General features: G+C 39.4%; 1 non-coding gene across 1 annotated transcript; it reads right to left on the bottom strand.

The window, feature by feature from the left end:
* Nucleotides 1-509: 509 nt before the first annotated feature.
* On the bottom strand, nt 510-617 carry LOC130964804 (small nucleolar RNA R71). Its single transcript, XR_009080876.1, has one exon. It is a non-coding gene; the product is annotated as a small nucleolar RNA R71 (small nucleolar RNA).
* Between the last annotated feature and the right edge of the window lie 17,379 nt (nt 618-17,996).

The raw sequence follows: 17,996 nt of genomic DNA, 5'->3' as shown, positions 1-17,996 counted from the left end.
TTGAAGCTGATCCTGAACCTGAAAGGACTTTGAAGAGAAAGCTAAGAGAAGCCAAAGCACAACTCTCTTTAGAGGACCTGACCGAATTCTTCAAGGAAGAAAACATGGCAGCAGAAAACAACAACAATGCAAACAATGCAAGGAAGGTGCTGGGTGACTTTACTGCACCTACTCCTGATTTTTATGGGAGAAGCATCTCTATCCCTGCCATTGGAGCAAACAACTTTGAGCTTAAGCCTCAATTAGTTTCTCTAATGCAACAGAATTGCAAGTTCCATGGACTTCCAATGGAAGATCCTCATCAGTTTTTAGCTGAATTCTTGCAAATCTGTGACACAGTCAAGACTAATGGGGTTAACCCTGAGGTCTATAGACTGATGCTATTCCCTTTTGCTGTAAGAGACAGAGCTAGAATATGGTTGGACTCTCAACCTAAAGAAAGCCTGGACTCATGGGAAAAGCTAGTCAATGCCTTCTTGGCAAAATTCTTTCCACCACAAAGATGGAGTAAGCTTAGAGTGGAAGTCCAAACCTTTAGACAAAAGGATGGAGAATCCCTCTATGAAGCTTGGGAAAGATACAAACAATTGATCAGAAAATGTCCTTCTGACATGCTTTCTGAATGGAGCATCATAGGTATTTTCTATGATGGTCTCTCTGAACTATTTAAGATGTCCGTGGATAGCTCTGCAGGAGGATCTCTTCATCTGAAGAAGACGCCTGCGGAAGCTCAAGAGCTGATTGAAATGGTTGCAAATAACCAATTCATGTACACTTCTGAAAGGAATCCTGTGAACAATGGGACTAATCAGAAGAAAGGAGTTCTTGAGATTGATGCTCTGAATGCCATACTGGCTCAGAATAAGATATTGACTCAACAAGTCAATTTGATTTCTCAAAGTCTGTCTGGAATGCAAAATGCACCAAACAGTACTGAGGATGCTTCATCTAAGGAAGAAGCTTATGATCCTGAGAACCCTTCCATGGAAGAGGTGAATTACCTAGGAGAACCCTATGGAAACACCTATAATTCTTCATGGAGAAATCACCCAAATCTCTCATGGAAGAATCAAGAGAGACCTCAACAAGGTTTCAATAACAATAATGGTGGAAGAAACAGGTTTAGCAATGGCAAGCCTTTTCCATCATCTTCTCAGCAACAGACAGAGAGTTCTAAGCAGAATACTTCTGACTTGGCAACAATGGTCTCTGATCTAATAAAGACCACTCAAAGTTTCATGAATGAAACAAGGTCCTCCATCAGAAATTTGGAAGGACAAGTGGGTCAGCTGAGCAAGAAAGTTACTGAACTCCCTCCTAGCACTCTCCCAAGTAATACAGAAGAAAATCCAAAAGGAGAGTGCAAAGCCATAGACATGGCCGAATTCTGGGAGGAAGGAGAGGCAGTGAACGCCACTGAGGAAGACCTCAATGGGCGTGCACTGGCCTCCAGTGAGTTCCCCAATGAGGAACCATGGGAATCTGAGGCTCAAAATGAGACCATAGAGATTCCATTGGACTTACTTCTGCCATTCATGAGCTCTGATGAGTATTCTTCCTCAGAAGAGGATGAGTATGTCACTGAAGAGCAAGTTGCTAAATACCTTGGAGCAATCATGAAACTAAATGACAAGTTATTTGGAAATGAGACTTGGGAGGATGAACCTCCCTTGCTCACCAAAGAACTGGATGACTTGTCTAGGCAGAAACTGCCTCAAAAGAGGCAGGATCCTGGGAAGTTTTCTATACCTTGTACCATAGGCACCATGACCTTCAAGAAGGCCTTGTGTGACTTAGGGTCAAGTGTAAACCTCATGCCCCTCTCTGTAAAGGAGAAATTAGGGATCCTTGAGGTGCAAGCTGCAAGAATCTCATTAGAGATGGCAGACAATTCAAGAAAACAAGCTCATGGACTTATAGAGAATGTTTTGGTGAAGATTGAAGACCATTACATTCCTACTGATTTCATAGTCCTAGAGACTGGGAAGTGCATGGATGAATCCATCATCCTTGGCAGACCATTCCTAGCCACAGCAAAGGCTGTGATTGATGTTGATAGAGGAGAGTTGATCATTCAAGTGAATGAAGAATCCATGGTGTTTAAGGCCCAAGGATATCCCTCTATCATCATGGAGAAGAAGCATGAAGAGCTTCTCTCAAAACAGAGCCAAACAGAGCCCCCACAGTCAAACTCTAAGTTTGGTGTTGGGAGGCCACAACCAAACTCTAAGTTTGGTGTTGAAACCCCACATTCAAACTCTAAGTTTGGTGTTGGGAGGTTTCAACACGGTTCTGAGTGTTTCTGAGGCTCCATGGGAGTCCTCTGTCAAGCTAATGACACTAAAGAAGCGCTTGTTGGGAGGCAACCCAATGTTTTATAGTTAACTATTTTCTTTTGTTATTTTATCTTTTTTGTAGGTTGATGATCATAAGAAGTCACAAAATCCATTGAAAAAGCAAAAACAGAATGAAAAACAGGAAGAAAAACAGCACACCCTGGAGGAAGAAGCTGCTGGCGTTTAAACGCCAGTAAGCCTAGCAGTTGGGCGTTTAACGCCCAGTCTGGCACCTTTCTGGGCGTTTAACGCCAGAAAAGGGCACCAGACTGGCGTTAAACGCCAGTAAAGGGCAACAACCTGGCGTTAAACGCCAGGAATGGGCACTAGCCCGGCGTTTAACGCCAGAAATGGCTCAAAACGTGATTTTGAGCAACTTTTGGTGCAGGGATGACTTTTCCTTGACACTACAGGATCTGTGGACCCCACAGGACCCTACCATCACTCTCTCTCTTCTTCCCCCATTCACCAATCACCTCAACACCTTTTCCCCAAAAACCCCTCACCTATCAAATCCCATCTTTCTCTTCACCACTCACATCCATCCTTCATAAAACCCCACCAACCTCACCCTTCAAATTCAAACCACTTTCCCTCCCAAACCCACCCTCAAATGGCCGAACCTTTTACACCCCTCTCTCCTATAAATACCCTTCTTCAACTCTTCCTTTTCACACAACCTAAACACCCTTTCTTCTCCCTCTTTGGCTGTATACACCACCATCTCCCTCTTCTTCATTTCTTCTTCTTCTACTCTCTTCTTTCTTCTTTTGCTCGAGGACGAGCAAACATTTTAAGTTTGGTGTGGTAAAAGCGTTGCTTTTTCATAACCATTATGGCACCAAAGGCCGGAGAAACCTCTAAAAAGAGGAAAGGGAAAGCAAAAGCTTCCACCTCCGAGTCATGGGAGATGGATAGATTCCTCTCAAAGGTGCATCAAGACCACTTCTATGAAGTTGTGGCCTTGAAGAAGGTGATCCCCGAGGTCCCCTTTTCACTCAAAAAGGGTGAATATCCGGAGATCCGCCATGAGATCCGAAGAAGAGGTTGGGAAGTACTTACCAACCCCATTCAACAAGTCGGAATCTTGATGGTTCAAGAGTTCTATGCCAATGCATGGATCACAAAGAACCATGACCAAAGTGTGAACCCGAATCCAAAGAATTATCTTACTATGGTTCGGGGGAAATACTTGGATTTTAGTCCGGAGAGTGTGAGGGTGGCGTTCAACTTGCCTATGATGCAAGGAGATGAGCATCCTTTCACTAGAAGGGTCAACTTTGATCAAAGGTTGGACCAAGTCCTCACAGTCATATGTGAAGAGGGCGCACAATGGAGGCAAGACTCAAGAGGAAAGCCGGTTCAATTGAGAAGGCATGACCTCAAACCCGTGGCTAGAGGATGGTTAGAGTTCATACAACGCTCAATCATTCCCACTAGCAACCGGTCCGAAGTTACCATAGACCGGGCCATCATGATCCATAGCATCATGATTGGAGAAGAAATAGAAGTTCATGAGGTTATAGCCCAAGAACTCTATAAAGTGGCGGACAAGACCTCCACTTTGGCAAGATTAGCCTTTCCTCACCTCATTTGTTATTCAGTTGGAGTTGACATAGAAGGAGATATCCCCATTGATGAGGACAAGCCCATCACCAAGAAAAGGATGGAATACACAAGAGACCCCTCTCATCAAGAAATCCCTGAGATTCCTCAAGGGATGAACTTTCCTCCACAAAACTATTGGGAGCAACTAAACACCTCCCTAGGAAAATTAAGTTCCAACATGGGACAATTAAGGGTGGAGCATCAAGAACACTCCATTCTCCTCCATGAAATTAGAGAAGATCAAAGAATCATGAGGGAGGAGCAACAAAGACAAGGAAGAGACATTGAGGAGCTCAAGCACTCCATAGGACCTTCAAAAGCAAGGAAGAGCCGCCATCACTAAGGTGGACCCATTCCTTGATTTCCTTGTTCTTTATTCCTTTGATTTTCGAATTTTATGCTTTATGTTATCCATGTTTGTGTCTTATGATCATTAGTGTCTTAGTGTCTATGCCTTAAAGTTATGAATGTCCTATGAATCCATCACCTTTCTTGAATAAAAATGTGCTTAATTGAAAAAGGAAGAATTGCATGAATTTTGAATTTTATAATAGTTTAATTATTTTGATGTGGTGGCAATATTTTTGTTCTCTGAATGTATGTGTAAACAGTGCATATATATCTTGAATTTGTGGTTCATGAATGTTGGCTCTTGAAAGAATGATGAAAAAGGAGACATGTTACTGAGGATCTGAAAAATCAATAAAAAGATTCTTGAAGCAAGAAAAAGCTATTCAAAAAAAAAAAAAAAAAAAAAAAATTCGAAAAAAAAAAAAAGAAAGAAAAGAAAGAAAAAGAAAAGAAATAAAGTTGTGATCCAAGGCAAATAAGAGTGTGCTTAAGAACCCTGGACACCTCTAATTGGGGACTTTAGCAAAGCTGAGTCACAATCTGAAAAGGTTCACCCAATTATGTGTCTGTGGCATGTATGTATCCGGTGGTAATACTGGAAGACAGAGTGCTTTGGGCCACAGCCAAGACTCAATAAATAGCTATGTTCAAGAATCATCATACTTTACTAGGAGAATCATTAACACTATCTGGACTCTGAGTTCCTAAAGAAGCCAACCATTCTGAATTTCAAGGGATAGATTGAGATGCCAAAACTGTTCAGAGACAGAAGGATAAAAGCCCCGCTCATCTAGTTAATACTGATCTTCACAGATGTTTTTGGAATTCATTGCATATTCTCTTCTTTTGATCTTATTTGATTTTCAGTTGCTTGAGGACAAGCAACAATTTAAGTTTGGTGTTGTGATGAGCGGATAATTTGTATACTTTTTGGCATTGTTTTTAGTATGTTTTTGATATCTTTTAGTTAGATTTTAGTACATTTTTATTAGTTTTTATTTAAAATTCACTTTTCTGGACTTTACTATGAGTTTGTGTGTTTTTCTGTGATTTCAGGTATTTTCTGGCTGAAATTGAGGGACCTGAGCAAAAATCTGATTCAGAGACCAAAAAGGACTGCAGATGCTGTTGGATTCTGACCTCCCTGCACTCGAAGTGGATTTTCTGGCGTTTACAGAAGCCCAATTGGCGCGCTCTCAACGGCGTTGGAAAGTAGACATCCAGGGCTTTCCAGCAATATATAATAGTCCATACTTTGTCCAAGATTTGATGGCCCAAACCCGCAAAGCAATCCGGCCTCAGGAATTCCAGCGTTAAACGCCGGAACAGGAATAAAAGTTGGAGTTAAACGCCCAAACTGGCATGGGAGCTGGCGTTTAACTCCAGAAAAGGTCTCTACACGAATTTCCTTGATTGCTCAGCCCAAGCACACACCAAGTGGGCCCGGAAGTGGATTTTTATGTCATTTACTCATCTATGTACTAGTTTTCTATAAGTAGGACCTTTTACTATTGTATTAAAGGGCTTTTATCGAGACTTTGGTAGCTATCAAGACTTTTATGCTATCTTAGATCTTTGGGAGGCTGGCCATTCGGCCATGCCTAGACCCTGTTCTTATGTATTTTCAACGGTGGAGTTTCTACACACCATAGATTAAGGGTGTGGAGCTCTGCTGTACCTCGAGTATTAATGCAATTACTATTGTTCTTCCATTCAATTCCGCTTATTCTTTTACCAAGATATCACTTGTTCTTCACCTATGAACAAGGTGACTGACAACCATTCTTGTTCTACAAGCATTCGAGGCTTAGTGAATATCTCTTGGATTCTTCGGAGTCTTCGTGGTATAGGCAGGACCTGATGGCAGCATTCAAGAGAATCCGGAAGGTCTAACCTTGTCTGTGGTGTTCTGAGTAGGATTCAATGACTGAATGACTGTGACGTGCTTCAAACCCTGAGGGCGGGGGCGTTAGTGATAACGCAAAAGAATCACTGGATTCTATTCCGCGCCTGATTGAGAACCGACAGATGAATTCCGCTATGCCGTGACAGGACATATGCAATCGCTTTCACTGAGAGGATGGGAGGTAGCTGCTGACAACAGTGAGACCCTACACGAGCTTGCCATGGAAAGGAGTAAGAAAGGATTGGATGAAGGCTGTAGGAAAGCAGAGAGACGGAAGGGAAGGCATCTTCATACACTTGTCTGAAGCTCATACACCAATGATATACATAAGTATCACTATCTTTATCTTCTATGTTATTTTCGTTCATCACCATATATATCTGAGTTTGCCTGACTAAGATTTACAAGATGACCATAGCTTGCTTCAATACTAACAATCTCCGTGGGATCGACCCTTACTCACGTAAGGTTTTATTACTTGGACGACCCAGTACACTTGCTGGTTAGTTGTGCGAAGTTGTGTAATGCCATGGTATTGAGCGCACCAAGTTTTTGGAGCCATTACCAGGGATTATGAGAGTTGTGAAAAAGTATAGTTCACAATTTCGCCGGCCACAGGTCCATCAGCAACTCTAGAAAGAACAACTGCACTAACCCTTCCAACTCCATCACCAGCTGCACCAACTCAAACAATTCCAAAACCAGTTTCGCCAACACAAACTACTCCAAGACTAGCGGCACCAACCAAGACAAGAGTCCAAATTCATTTTAAAGCACCAGCTCAATTTAGGCCAAAGCAATCAATCATCAGACCAGCTGCACCAACACCAAGTCACACTCAAGTTGCTCCACCAACTTTAACAAATGTGACAATATCAACTGGAGGAGCATCAAAGGAGATTCCGACAGTAGCAAGTAGTGCCACAACAAGGATGTTCATGTTTATACCAAATTCAAGCTTTAAGAATCAGAAAAAAGTGACATAGTTGTTCCTAACTTATTTTGAAAACAAATATTAGTTTTTTAATAACCTATTTGGTTATAATACATATTGGAAAATGTCTTTTTAGCCAATTTAGTTACTTTTGGAGTTAGTACTTTGAAAAACTAGTTGATATATCCGCTATATTTTCTTTGGAAAAGTATACGTTGCCAAGAGGAAAGTCTGCCAACTATTACCAACACAAATTAAAAAGAATTTAAAATAATTTTATATGGCTTAATTAGGTTTAATGTAGGGTCCATGAATAACATTGAGAAAGAGTGTGAAACTTGTAACCGTGCATGAGGTGAGTAGAACCTTGGAAGAGAATCCCGCGATACCAACCTGATCACGCAACCCTAATCCTAGTTCTCATCGCCGACCATGTCTCCTTCCATTGTGGAACATTTCTAGTCACCAGGACACCGCCGTGACTAGTCAACGGTGACTGCCTCTTCCCCCGGATCCCAATTGGTTGCACCAACAGCCTCGTGGAAGATAGATGCAACATGAGCGCATGAAGGTGTTGCGCAACCATCGTCTCGTCAACCATACCCGGTAATCTCTCCGTCCTAATTTTATTCATGTCAATAAGAATCTGCAATAGCCGTTCCATTTGCAACGCAGACCCTTCATCGAAAAGCGATTTCCAGTGTGTGTGTATCTGTTGAAGGCGAGTGTATCACATTACGTCCATGGATGCATCAATTTTAAAGAAGCATTGTATGACACTACATATGACGTGAGTGAGCATTCTAATTCCACCGACGTTAATGTTCTGTTTTTGAGTGAAGATGACACACCACTTGTGGAACAGGTAATTTGTGTTTTAGTAGCGTACTTGGTTATGCTTACCTGCAACTTATTTTTAATGTTTTAATTGTTGAGTTATTAACAAAGATACACTTTGTTGCAAGGATTGTTTTTTACTATTTCGTAGTTCACCATGTTGAGATGATGTTTGTAGCTTTGATTAATTTTTTTTCATTTTTTTATGGTTATGATCATAGATAGTAATGTTTTCTATCAGTTTAGTTTGGGTTGTTTATTAGTAGGTATTATCAAAAGATACGTGGTTGTTGGAAGTGTTTTTATGAGTGTCGATGGTCGATGTTTATCTTGTTTGGTGATATGTCCTCGGTTATCGATTCTAGGGGAAAGAATCTGAAGACGTTATTCAAAAAAAGGATGATGCTATGGCAATTAATAATGAAGTGTGAAACATATTTTATTCTCGTCACAAAATTAGCGAGATATTGGAAATTGATTAGTTTGCTGTGTTTTGTGTTGAATGATACCTTTTTCTGAAGGGATTTGCAGTTGCTGGATCACACTGAAATTCCAATAGAGGAAATCCCGTACGTATGATTGAGATTTGATTCGTTGCAGCAGGCACAAGAGTTCTATTCTAATTATGCAAAGAAAGTTGGGTTTGTGACTAGGATTAGGAATACCAACTTTTACAAGACCAAAAAGGAATTAAAGGTATCTATTAACTAATCGATACACTATAGTTGTGAAGGTTATCGAGAGTCTTAAGTGAAGGCAGCAACGCGGGTAAAGAGAATAACAACATCCGGATGCAAAGCAAGGATGTACGTGATGCTTGATAGGCAGAAGGATAATTGGATGGTGTCCAAATTAGAATCGAAGCACACCCACACGTGTTCTGCCAAACAAGCTGTGCATTACAGTGAGTACAGGGAACTGACCATGCATGCCAAGTGTGATTTAGAACAACGATGAGGCTGGAATACGCCCTAACAAGACTTACCTCACACTGGCGAACGAGGTTGGTGGGTCATCAAAGTTGGGTTACTCAGAAAAGGATGTGAGGAACTACATAGCGAGGAATCTGCGCTGTGTTGACGTAAACGCGAATGTGAAGGAAATGATTAGCTATTTCATGCGAATGAGAGATATAAACTCGAATTTCTTTTATGCAGTTAATGTGGATGAAACTAACAAGTTTAAGAGTGCGCTATGGGTAGATGCAAAATGCAGGGCGTCCTATAAATATTTTGGAGATGTGGTATCGTTTGATACAACGTACAGTAGAAACAAGTATGTTTGTGTGTCTGCCTTCATTGTAAGGGTTTTTACATTTTTTGCACACTATTGTGATTTAGTAGATTTTGGTTGTATTTATTGCAGGCATTGACTTCCATTTGCATCTTTCGTTGGTGTCAATCATCACAACAAGTCCACTATACTCAGATGTACTTTGTTGGGAAATGAGAAAATTCGTAGCATTGAGTGGGTCTTTAAACAATGGTTGAAGTGCATGGGAACTCTCCTACAGGCCATCATCACAGACCGGTGCAAATCTATGTTTGGCGCTATTAGGAATGTCTTCCCAGATACTAGACACCGATAGTGCATATGGCACATAATGAAGAAGATACCACATAAGCTCGGAAGATATGCTCGGTACAGAGAAATAGATGCTAAAATGCATGGCACTGTTTGAAATGCCCACTCTAAAGAATCTTTCGAGAAGGATTGGTGTGCATTCATTACTGAGTTTAACCTAGAGAAAAATAAATGGCTATCAGGTTTGTTCTGTATTGTGCTCTTATGTTCTTTTTGGATGGTAGGTTTGTTATGCAGGTTCTATTTTTACTTTACTCGATTTTAGTTCCCGACGTCATCGGATGATTGGTAACCTATTTGGGTAATTTTATGGAATATCTCTGTTTGAAACGTCGATGTATAGTTGGTTCACTAAGTCTTTAGTTGTGTGTTGTGATGTAGCTACTTATTCATTATGGTGATTCTTGCTTTGATATGTTTTGGTTTTGTAGACCTTTATGACGATTGTCGAATGTGGGTTCCAATATATTTTCAAGGTGAATTTGAGCTGGTATGAGAAGTACCCAACGGAGTGAGAGTATGCACGCCTTTTTCGGTGGTTACCTGCATTGCAAAAGTGGACTGGTTCAGTTCGTTCATGAGTATGACAATGTGCTTGGAAACAAAGAGCAAAAGGAACTGGAGGACGATACTGCAGACTCTAAAGGAGTTGCCCCATGTTCATCGAGCTCTACAATTTAAAGACAATACTAGCGTGAGTACACAACCTTTAAGTTTAGGGAAGTTCAACATGAATTCAGGAAAATAGGGGATTGTTTAGTCCGTGGTGTCACTCAAGAGGGTGATTTGTTTCGGGTGACCGTGAACGAGCAATACCTACTATATGGGGAGCCTAGGTCCCGGACGTACATTGTCGAGTTTGACCTAGAGACACACAAGGTTCGGTGCGAATGCAACATGTTTGGATCAAGAGGTATTCTTTGTTGCCATTGTCTTGCTGTGATCTTTTATTATGGACTAGACAGAGAACTATCTTGCTATGTTATCCCTCGCTGGAGCAAGAATGTATAGCAAAAATACACTTTCATCAAGAGCAGCCACAACGAGAAGTGATCAGAAAAATGCCACAACTTATTTAGACGATTGTGTTCACACTTCTATAATGTTTCCCAGGATTTTGTGACATGCAAAGAAGAAGCAGCCATGTTACATTCGGATCTTGATTAGTTAAGGTCAAAGTTGCTTGATTATCGTGCAAACTTAGGGTCCAGGCATGTTCCAACTACACAAAATAGCACGGTCATAGCGTGATCCCGCTCTTGGTGAATTTGACATTCAAAGTCCTTCAAAGGTTTCAACGAAGGGTCGCCTGAGATTGAAGAGGCTTGGATCTGAACTCGACACCTCAATCAAGAAATCTATGCGAAGAAAGAAGAAGTATCCACCGCTGGTATGTGTTTAACATTTTGTTAGTTTCGAACCACTTGTTAACATGACTAGATGGATAAAGTTGTAACTGTTATTCACTTTATATTTATGCATGTTTATTCTTTTTAGGAAGTTAATCAAGCAATGAATCCAGATATTGTGTGAGGTTATGCTGGAAGAGCGAATGAATCACAGGAACATGGCGGGTTCTTGTCGTTGTTAAACTCATTTCGGCCTACTTAAAAGAATTTTGATTATAGATTTGTATGAAGATATCCCTTTCCTTATTAGTAACTTTTTTTCACTTATCATTGACAAATTATTCTGGTTTTTAAAGAAATAAACATTGTTAAGCCAACGATATATCATTACTTATTGAGTTTATGTTCATGGATTAATATTGTCAAACCCTGACAAGTTTGTTAAGTTTGAATTTTCCTTCACCAAATACTAATGGATGTTATGTGCTATTGATGTAGAAGTCAAATGCCATTAAATTTATTAAATCTAAACCGGATTTTCACTTTGTTACTCTTATCACCCTAAAAAAAGTGTCATTTAGACCTATAAATGAATCAATAAAGTCATCATTTGAACGTAAAAAACAAATACAATGCATAAGACACATCTAAATTAGACGAATCCGAAGAAAATAGACATGACAAAATTAGACGCGACTCCCAGACGACACATCCAGGATAACATGAAAATACAAAAGACACATTCACAAAAGACACCTCTTGCAGAAGACACATCCCTATGAAGACACCTCCTAGAAAGTCACTACTAGAAGACACTTTTTGAAAAAGACACATCCTTATGAAGACACCTCCTAAAAAATCACTGATAGAAGACACCTCTTGAAAAAGACACATCCATTTATAGACACCTGCAACAAGTCACAGTAGAAAATATCTCTCCCGGAAAAACACTTCTAATTGAAGACACATCTGTCTATATATAGATCCGAAAAAGTCACAGCAGAAAGACACATCCGAAGTTAAACAATATCCAAAACAACACATTGGCAGAAGACACTTCTCCCGGAAGACACATCTGTGAAAAGACACATCTAACGACACACGACTAAAATAGACACATAATGCAGAAGTTACACTTCCACCAGAACACAGTTTCATTTTCAGTCAGCTGCGAACAAAGTATGACTAATAATGCATGACTAAGATAAGTAGAGACATCTAGAGACATGTAAGAACCTCAACAGGTTTATTCATTGACAATAATATACTTCAAAACGCATAAGTTGTTGAGCCTGTGCACAAAATTATCTCAAACCAAGGTGTAAAAGACAGAATTCATATCAACAGTACAAGCATTATCGTTGAATTAACCAAAAAAATTCGTCAAGGTCCAAAGTGTAACTCTCCATAAACAACCCAAGAATCCAAAAGAAATAGTTACATTGTGTAAGATAAGTAATTTGTGTAGTCCCAAAAAAATATAGCATAGGATGTGAGGATATTCCCTCTTGATGTAAACAAGGACGTAATATGGAGCCTTCTTCTTCCCATGGTTAGCTCCTTCTGGTGGACTTTTTCTTCGGCTTTCCTCTATCTCGTCGAAGTATGCTCTTTGTATTAGGTGCTGTGAATGGAGTCATAGCCTCCATACGTTTGTTCCTTGGTTGGTTGCGGTGCACAGGAGGTCGAGCACGGCTGTCAAGGGCATTCAAGGCAGCTCTAATGGCTATATTCTTGTGAGATAGGATGATGTCCAGCATTATTTCCAACCTGTATAACTTGATGATGTCCTGCATATAAAAATCAATATTAAAGAACCGCTTGTAGGTACAGACATTGACCTGTGTATAAAAAATATATTAATAAGGTATATAGGTTTGGAAGCTCACATAATGCCAGTCATCTAGTTTTTTGTTTTTGTTCCAGTACTCCATGAATTTTATTGCATACACACCACAGTCAAACCTAAGAACAGAAAAATGCAATTCTATTAGTGGAACATCTCAATGTAACTAAACAATTAATACATTGCAAGATTTTGGAGGGAAGACTCACCCATTTGGTTGTATTGGAACAGAGGCATATGTGTAAGACAGCCCTTTTTGAATGGACTTATAAGTCGGGATAGCCACTTGTGCAATGTCTTTAATGAGCCTCGCTTAAGACACAAACAACTAAACTTAAACGGAATACAACAGAAAATGTTAAATAGAGCTTAAGAGTGATGAGCTGTTGTGGTACCACATATAAATCTAGCATGCTCCGTGCTGTATCAGGTGGTTTATTATGTATGCTATCCAGTTCGAATAGCCTTTTCTTGGAGACATCGAATGCATACACCCACCAGTGACAGGTGATATATACAGAAAAAAATCACTGCACAACCAACAATTGTAACTAGGTATATTACTTGCATTTACAAAGAAAAACACATATCTATTGTGTTGGTGCTATGATGAAAGTAACTTATTATACTGCAAACATACAAATCCATTTTCTATTTGAAGCTATTTTCTTGTCAAAATACCTAGTATCGGCACCAAAGTGTTGACCCAATCCGACATACGCTGGATTTGGTCTATCTTGAAAGTTTAGCATATTCTTTGGGACCAATACCATTTTCTGTACAAATACAAATTATAAAAAGTTCATAAACTGTACTATACATAAATGATTAATATGGACGTTTCTTTACCAGAGCCTTGAGTCATTGAATGCGTAACACATCCAGTGTACAACCTACATAACTAGCTTGTAAAATCATAAATGTCGACAACGCATAAGCAACAAACAAAGTGGAGTAACATGATTTTCCGTTACTTATACTGTCGTGGTCTCAGTGTGCACAAGTCCTCCCTCGATAGCAATAGGTGTGGTCTACCCTCATATGACGCCAAAGTTTGCTGGCTATCAAGAGAAGTGTCCACAGCCCATCCTCTGATTCGTTGTTCATCCCGCTCGGTGATTTTCCGTTCCTGAAGTAACGGATGAATAGGTCGGGGAGGAAAAGGTGTGGGTGATTTAAAGAGTTGCGTCATCCCAAGAGAGAAAGAGGGGCGCTATGGACTCGGTGTGCGGTAGGAAGAACCTCTTGGAATGATTGTTTAGATCGGATCTATGCTAATGGGTCTCGAGGCGTAAACACCCTTTTCTATATCTGCCCATATTATTTCGCTCTCCGGATCCTGCTGAGATAAGATGTCAGGATGTCTGTTTGAAATAAAAAAAGAATTGCGGTGATCAACCTTCAGGAATTATTTAGGAGGATATAAAAAAAACCTGGTATACTACTACCGAAAACAAAGTTATGTAGTAATCACTTGCCTGTCAAAAAATTCAGTAGAATATTCCTCAACCTCTGCATACTCAACCAATGTTGTTGATGGTGTTTTTGGTTCAGGATCAACTGTCTCGGTTGGTTGATTAGTTGATTCCGATAGGATGGTTGTGATGATTTTCCCTTCTATCCTGTGATGCTGATGTGTTTTCCTTTGAAGAATTTTGATGCGGAGTCTGATGCCAATGGAATGGTCATCATCGTCATTCGCTTCTGATGATACTGAATGATGGGTTGTGCGCAATGATGCGCTACTAACTCCCCCCTCATAGTGGATCCCTGAAACCACAATATCAAACAAGTGGTTCACAAAAATCTCGAAGTGCTTTCACAGGACACAAAGAACCCAAGATTAAATGATAGAGCATATCATTTAAGTTTATTAAATAATGGCACAACCACTAACTTGATTAACCATAACATAAACCAATGCTCATGCTCAAACTGCATTGATGCAACTAACAAATTCTAAGAAGGAACATCTTGCTAACCTTAGGATTCTCTTTTTTGTTTGTCCTATTAGTCGTGCCTGCCTCCCCATCCCTCATATGTGGTTGAGGTGTCCTCGTTGAATCAGATCTTCGGCGCAATCTTTTTTCAATGGGCTTGTCCTCATCGTCATCACCGTCCGATGCAACTGCATGTGTATCTGGGTGCATCAGAACCTCTCTAAATCCTTCCCTGCGAGTAGATTCTTGAAATTACATCATAACACAACTTTAACATAAATGAAAGATAAAACATAAACTGAACAGTTTACTCGATCTACGTTTAAACATGAAAAAGAAAGATTTAGTGAATGTTAATCTTAACTCACTTTTCTGTGGTCCACGTCTTCTCGTTCAGGGCTTGGGTCACTTGTGTCCTCTAGTGTGTCACCTTTCATGCTCCCATCTTCATTCTGGTCAGGTTCGCTGCAATTCTGTTGTTGGCCATTACCAAGTCAGAAGCTACATACAGCTAAAGCAACATCATGTTCGATAACATGAAAATACAGACATAATAAATGACACATCCGTTAATGACATCTTCCAGTGCTTAATAATAAAATGCAAAACCATGAATTTCATGAATTCAAAAAGTCCATTTGTAGTCAATTACATCAGAAAATGAGCTTCAAATTAAAAATTGACAATTTTAACACAAAACCAATAACTTGAAAAGTTAAACAACTTATGCGGGACACAAGACACCGATAGCACTGCGTCACCTCCGGTTGAATAGTTTTTGCCACGGCGAGATTACATGTTGCACGGTCGGGCACAAAAACATCTTCAGCACCAGTAGGATGAAGTGTCTCCTGAACTCCATCCTGTCATCTTCAGTATCCATTGCACATTGCTTGACAAAATTCCTCAGTTGTATAGTTTTCAATCGGTGATATCTTTTTTTTAATTGACAAGCAGCATTCCTGCCGTCGAATGGTAGGAAGTCGTCAACTGCAACATGGATATGTATAAAATAGGGTAAAATGAGCAGTGTCATAGGTAGAACATAGCAATGACCATGGAGACCGAAACACATATAACCAATTCAATGGTGTGTAATAGGTAAAGGTATACTCACTCCCGGGTGGAATACCGAAAATACGCTGGAAAAGCTTGGGCACGATGCAGATGTTCCCATTTTGTAGCTTGAGGGTGCTCGTTTCAGTGTCATAGACTTTGGCCAACATCACCATCATGCCTTGCCTCACTTGCCACCTTGGGACAAGCTTTAGGAAACCAAAACCAATTTCTTCTATCTCATCAAGCTTTGCTTGAGCCTGGTTGGTTTCCAGTTCCTTGAACAAGTCTGCGATGTAATATGGTAAGCATCTTATCTCTAGTAATTTCTGTAAAACATACCACATGACTATCAGAAGAAAACAACTGATATGAAGCTATAACAAGAGCACAAATTTGTGGATGAGATTTTACCGGCTTTCCCATGTATATAAGGTGGTTTTTGCGTAAAGAGCAGAAATTGATTCCAAGTAGAAACTTCTTTTGTGTTGCCTAAAGTCAACTAAGCTAGAAGTACAAAATATTGGGGAAAATAGAGTCAACATATAAGAACCTATTATAGTGGAACGGATAGCGAAAAAAACTGAAAGCACCCACATAAATTTAGATTGCGAAAATCCAATGTGTCCTACCAAACACGTAACACCTACATGTATAGTAACATAATCAAACTGAGGCGGCAAAAAAGTTCCTAGAAACATTTCATAAAAGCTAAATGTGATCACAGTATACACCAATTATAAAATCAAAATGCACCATTAAACTTGTGGCTCAGTGAACCATGAAGCAACGGGAACGGATTCTCTCCAGTGGAGGAAAAAATTGACACTGTCCAGTGGAAGATCTCAACCCTTAATAAAATCCAACGGTCCTAATTTAACTATAATTATGACTATTTTTTATTTTTCTAATATTCTCACGTTCTAGCTTCTTTTATTTTTATTATCTTCCCGCGCTTATTTTTTTGTCACCATCTTCTCTGCAAATTAAACTTTTGAACTTCTATTATATTCTTCTTTTCAAGCAGTTGATTTTTAGTAATATCTTGTGATGCTAATAGAAGGCTATTACAGACTCATTTTGAGGATAACGATTCTTCTCCTTCGACAGTTGATTTTTAGTAATATCTAATTCCCTTACTCAAGTCTTATTTCCCAATCATTTGATAATACGTTCAGTTTGACATTAATAAACTGTGCTATATGAGTACTTTTGTTTTTTAATGTTCATGTTCTTGTAATTGAATCTTTAAATTAGTTTTTCTGTTAACAATTAAAAAGATGTACTTTTTAAATATTTTTTCTTTTCATTCTTGTTTTCATTTTAGGATGTGCAACGATTCTTGAATGCCCAAAATATGGACGTAGAATTTGATTGACTACCTAAATTGGGCAAAACCTTTAACACTGTAGAAGAGGCATGGCAATTTTGGATTGATTATGGTGGGAGGATGGGATTTGGTGTCTACAAGCAATATTCTAACAAAAATGCAGATGGAAAAATTCTAAGTCTTAGGTTCGTCTGTGCCAAAGAAGGTGTTCGTAAATCAAACAAGAGGGATTCTTTGACGATCATTCCTAGACTTGAAACAAGGACTAATTGTGGTGTAAAATTAGGAATCATATATATTAAAGGCATTGACAAATATGAGATTCATGGTTTTTGCAGTGAGCATAATCATCCTTTGCATCTTCCACAAACAACTCACATGTTATCATGTCAACAAAAAATATCTCAGGTTCATGCTCAAGAAATTGAATTGGCAGATGACTTAGGAATCACACAACGGACTTCATTTGAATTGATGAGTAGACAAGTTGGTGGAAGAGAAAATATTGGTTATACACGTTAGACTAAAAAAATTATCTCCGTACCAAAAGAATGAGAAGCATGGCATACGGGGAGGCAGGCGGCTTGTTAGCATATTTTCGACAAGAATCTCTAGAAAATCCATCATTCAGTCATGCTATTCAGTTAGATCTGGAAGAACAAATAACGCATGTTTTTTGGGCTGATGCAAAAATGATCATGGATTATGAATATTTTAGTGATGTGGTTACTCTTGACACTACATATAGTACTAATAATGCTTGTAGGCCTTTGGTTGTGTTTGCAGGATTTAATCACTTTAAAGGGGTAGTGATATTTGGAGCTGCACTTCTTTATGACGAGAGTTCAGATTCATTTGAATGGTTGTTTAGAGAGTTTTTGAAGACATACAAGAACAAGAAGCCTCGAACTATTTTCAC

This window comes from Arachis stenosperma, chromosome 2 (assembly GCF_014773155.1).
Source record: "Arachis stenosperma cultivar V10309 chromosome 2, arast.V10309.gnm1.PFL2, whole genome shotgun sequence".
NCBI lineage: Eukaryota > Viridiplantae > Streptophyta > Magnoliopsida > Fabales > Fabaceae > Arachis > Arachis stenosperma.
Note: the sequence above shows the minus strand (reverse complement) of the source record. Positions and strands in the feature narration are given on the sequence as shown.